The sequence below is a fragment of the Fukomys damarensis genome, unplaced genomic scaffold, assembly GCF_012274545.1.
Source record: "Fukomys damarensis isolate Sample0158 unplaced genomic scaffold, DMR_v1.0_HiC HiC_scaffold_2, whole genome shotgun sequence".
Taxonomy (NCBI): Eukaryota; Metazoa; Chordata; class Mammalia; order Rodentia; family Bathyergidae; genus Fukomys; species Fukomys damarensis.
In genome coordinates, this window is record NW_022900914.1 from 60,873,156 (window position 1) to 60,878,124 (window position 4,969).

The 4,969-nt window shown below is 41.7% G+C and overlaps 1 protein-coding gene across 6 annotated transcripts in view; it reads left to right on the plus strand.

Moving 5' to 3' along the window:
- Positions 1 to 122: 122 nt before the first annotated feature.
- Smyd1 (SET and MYND domain containing 1) overlaps positions 123 to 4,969 on the plus strand; it is a 48,213-nt gene continuing 43,366 nt past the window's right edge. For 5 of the 6 annotated variants that reach the window (XM_010625638.3, XM_010625640.3, XM_010625641.3 and 2 more), the window contains exon 1: positions 123 to 569. The gene's annotated coding sequence lies outside the window, so the exon portion shown is untranslated. The remainder of the gene's footprint in view (positions 570 to 4,969) is intronic. The other variant, XM_010625639.3, reaches the window with a different exon arrangement.

Sequence of the window (4,969 nt, forward strand, 5' to 3'; positions counted from 1 at the left end):
GGGAAGTCGCCGCCACCACCCGCGGCTGACTGGACGGCGCTGGCGCCATGGCGGCGAAGCGTCCTACCGCGCTTGCGCAGTAGGGACCTTGCGCCGGACAGCCCCTTTAGCTCCGCCTTCTTGCTCGCTCCACCCCCTCCGCCCGCCATTTCCGTGCTCCTCTTCCTCGGTTCCAGCGCCTGAGTTCGGTCCTCAGGTCGCTTAGTCTTCTCGTGAGAGAGTGAAGAGCACGTGGAATCGCTGTCTTTTGTGTGTGTGGGGGTGAATTTAAAACCTAGTGAGAATGAAATGAGTCCGGAAGTCCCTGCAGAATATCTCAAAAGTACATAATCTCCTGCCTTATCCGTCTTTCCTTTGTTAAGGCTTTTATTACACAAAGTAGATTAATCGCAATCCTTGGTCATGAAACATTGGCATCATTGGTCCATAAATGACTTTTCAGGTGATGCGTATACGTGAGTAACGTATAAATGCACGTACAATGTACGCATACCTCTCACCTCATCCGTGTCCCAAAGATCAGTACCGTCGTATTCATCGTTTCCTTCTTCGAACTCTCTTAAACATAGGTATGTATAAAAACACATATGTATTTATTTATATATGGCTAAAGTATTTAAATTGTTTTTAAACGTAATAAGGTTCATATTTTCCTCTGTACAGCATCCTGGGACTTGATTGTTGTAACATACTGAGATTCATCTAAACTATTGGGAATAGCTGTAACTTTTTCAGTTCACTGCTGTACAATATTCCACTTGTTATTTTTTTTCATTGTTTATTGGCACATTTTGGGTATACAATATGACATTCATCATTGGAAATTTGTACCTTTACATAATCTATCTTGATTCTTATTTTTTCCCCACTCCCTTGCTCTGTTCAACCTCTCCACCCCTCCCTATTTACACTTTGTTCCCATTTTTTTCATTTCTCATATTCCATTCCCTTCTTTCCTTTCCCCAACCCATACCACTTCCCCTTCCCCTTTGGACCTTTCTTCCTATTTCACATTATCAATTATACATTTCGAACCTTATCTACACTTTTAGTTTTTCACACCAGAGAAACTTCAGTATTTACACACATGCGTCCTATTTATTGCTCTTAAGAGTATGGCCTCAATGTGTGTCACCTGTTTATTGTGGATAGGTGTGTTTCTTGGTGCAAGCTTCTCCTCGATATCCCTTACTTTCCTGTCATTGGTATTGCTTTATTTCAGGTTCTCTTTCTCAGCATCTGTAGATTGCAACATGCTGAGATCTCCCTTCTTCTGATGCCAGCTGCTCCAATCTACTCTCTTTGTTGTTGCCAAGGGTTCTATCGAAGGTTGTTATTAGTTGCCTATTGTCTATAGAAAAACGTGAAACTATGTCTTACTAGCTTTTCCCCCTTTCTGGAATCCAACCCCGCTTTTGGTTTGTAAAGACAGGGTCTTGCTATGTAGTTCATGCTGGGCTTGAACTCACTATATAGCCTAGGCCGGCCTGCAACTCGCCTGTCTCAGCAAGAGTTACAGGTGTGTGTACCGTAGCCTGCCACCCGCATCCCATCATCTTCCCTCTGCCTTCACTTCCCCACTCTAGTTTCATCTTATGAGTCAGCAACATTAAAGCTACACTGATTCCTGTAGATACCACAGGACTGCGGGGACTCAATTGTATATGCTTCTTCTCCCAGCTCCTTTTCCTCTGAAGTGATACTGTCCTGAATTGAGTGTCTCTCATTCCTATACATTTCTTCAGACTTTCACTTCATATGTACCCTAAGGTAACATGCATATTGCTTTGCATGATTTGAAACTTTACATAACTGTTATCATGTAGACATGCCTTGTTTAACAGTTTATCTGGTTAACTGCTGTTCAGACTTAACAACTGAAGTGGGCTGTTTGGACTTAGGACCTGTCTTTCTGTTGTTGTTTATAGGAACTCAATGTCTTTTGTTGGTGCAGTACATCTTGTTTGTACATTACTGTAATTTTTGCTGATTGTACTGTACAATACAGTACTATAGTTTTATATTCTGGTATACATTACAGTATTGCATGTAAGAATTATGCAAATAAAAGCAGTCATCAAGCTGGAGTTTCCTTTGACCATTTTTTTGTTCTGAATATTGTAATGTACATAGTATATATAATTCTTCATTGAGCGACTAATCCAACTGATCTAGTTGCAGGGACATAATTTGGTTGTTAAACAAGGAATACCTGTATGTACTGTTTATTTCTTTTGTGTGTGTGGGGGGGTACTGGGGATTGCATTGAGGGACTTTGCCCTGAGCTATACCCCTGGCCTTTTAAATTTTTATTATTTTTTAAAATTTTGAGACAGGATCTAGTCAAGTGGCTAAGTTGTTCAGGCTGGGCTTGAACTTGAGATCCTGTCTCAGTCTCCTTGAGTACTGGGATTATAGGCATGCACCACCACACCTGGTTTTTGATTTGTATATTTTTACTCACTGTTTTAATAGTAGTGTCATTTTCTTATATCAATGCACGCTGATGTATGGGATTCAATTTGTCGACTTTTCCAGTTCAATAATATTCCCTTGTATGAATACATGATGGGTTATCTGTTTTCCTAGACATTTGTGATAGAAATTGAGCTTGTTTCCCACTTTTGCAGTGTTTCTTGAAAATCTCATACTGTCTCTTGGTGGACATGAATACAAGTTACTCCAGGGTTTATACTTAGATGTTGCTGTTTGTAAAGTAGGAGGTCTTAAGCATATTTCTTATTTTTTTCAGCCTCCGTTCGTCTTTATTTTTTTGAAGCAAAAGACTTAATGGTACATTTTAGCTATACATAATAACATTCATCGTAGAGAATCATTCGTCTTTGAAACAGTGATAATACTCCCTTCAAGATGTCCTGTGAAGCTGGGTGTAGTGGTGCACTCCTGTGATTCCAGTGCAATTGCAGGCTGAGGCTGGAGGATCACAAGTTTGAGCACAGCCTGGGCAATTAAGTGACTTAGTGAAATCCTTTCTTAAAACAAGTGAATCAACAACAATAAAAAAATGATTTTTTTTAAAAAAAGGGCTGGGCTAGAGCTCAGTACAAAGGCCCTGAGTTCAATCACCAGTTCTCAGGGGGCGGGAAAATTGCTGTGAAAATTGGACAATGTAAGCAAAGAACAATTTCAATCAATCAAACAGTTGTTGCTGTTAGAATGGCTTTTAAATGTGTATGGGACCCTGGGACATAAAAACAATAGTCTGGTGCTAGAATAGAGAAGTCTAATATGTGAGATCCTGTAGCTCCCACCCTACCTGCTGATTGTACACTCTGTCTACGGCTTGACCTTTACATCTCTGCCCATGCTGCTGAGATGGGCCTAAAATGAGCTCCCCTGGTTCCAAGTTTCCTCCTCCCTCCTTGTTTTCCTTTACCACTTTTTCTGAAGTCTACCTTGATTCCCCAGGCTGTACTGGCAAGATTTCCTCTTTGCCTCCTGTCTCTCTTTAAACTACCCTCTTAGGCTCCTCCCAGTCCCCTTAAATGCTCAATGTCTTGAAGACTCATTTTCCGTTTTATGCATCTTTGTATCTCGGGTCCTGATCATAATGTGATATGTGTGCTGGTAGGTGGTAGAATAAGTGAATTTAGGAATTCTTTAGAGGAAAGCAGATTGCAGCTAAGAATTCCTTAGAGCTAGAGGGAGAGAGAAGCAAGCATGCTATTTTCTTTCTCTTCTTTTGAGACAGGCTCTCACTATGTAGTTCAGGCTGGTCTTGAACTCATGGCAATCCTCCTGTCTCAGCCTCCCAAGTGCTGGGATTGCAGGCATGCCTCACCATGCCTGGCTGCTGTTTTCTTTTTAGATTTTCTTGTGGTGCTGGGGACCAGTTAAGTGCCCTACCACACAGCCATATCCTCAGCCTAATGCTGTTTTAGTAAGAACAGCGACCAGAGAGGATGTGAAGTTTGTTCAGTGATGGAATTATGCAGGACATAATGGGCTATTAAAGGAATATCTCATCCTGGACTGTGGGTGCTAGGTGTGTAAAAGAACTTCCTCTTGTGTCTCTCACAGTACTTAGGAAATGAAGGATGGACCAGCCAGTCAACATGCTCTGGAGTAGCGAGTTCCCTGGCCCATTTACTAGTGCTAAGAATTCAGATATTACTGTTCTAGGCAAAAGTTGGCAGACATTTTCCTATAAAGGTGGTCCTTTATAGTAAATAGTAATTATTTGTGGGTTTGTGGACCATGTGCTCTCTAGAGCAAATATTCAACTGTGCCTTTTTTTTTTTTGAGACAGAGTCTCACTATGTAGTTGAGACTGACCTGGCTGTCTATGTAGCCCAGGCTGGTCTCAAACTCACAGGGATCCTCCTGCCTCAGCCTCCCAAGTGCTGGGATTACAGGCATGCTCTACCACAGCCGGCAACTCTGCTATTTTTATAGTGTGAAACCAGGCATAGAAAATATGTAAACAGGTAGCAGGGTGTGGTGGTGAACGCCTGTAATCCTAGTACTTGGTAGGCTGAGGCAGGAGGATTGTGAATTTGAGGCCAGCCTGGGCTACATAGTGAGTCTCTGTCTCAAAACATAACAACAAAAAAGTAATAAAATAAAATTTGTAAACAAATGAGTATGACTTTTCTAATAAAATTTTATTTAGTTTTATATAATTTTCACTTGTCACATCACATTATTCTTTAATACCCCCTCGACCATTGAAGAAGACAAAACCATTCTTAGTTCATAGGCCTAAAGGATTCCTGTGGACCTTATCTTAAATGATCCTCAGCACCAGGTGCTAAGGAGGTCAAACCCAGGGATAAAGAATAAGCCTTAGAAGGCGGGGCGTGGTGGCACAAGCCTGTAATCCCAGCACTTGGGAGGCTAAGGCAGGAGGATCGCTGTGAGTTCGAGACCAGCTTGGGCTACATAGTGAGTTCCAGGTCAGTCTCAACTTCCAGGTCAGTCTCAACTACATAGTGAGGGAGACCCTGTC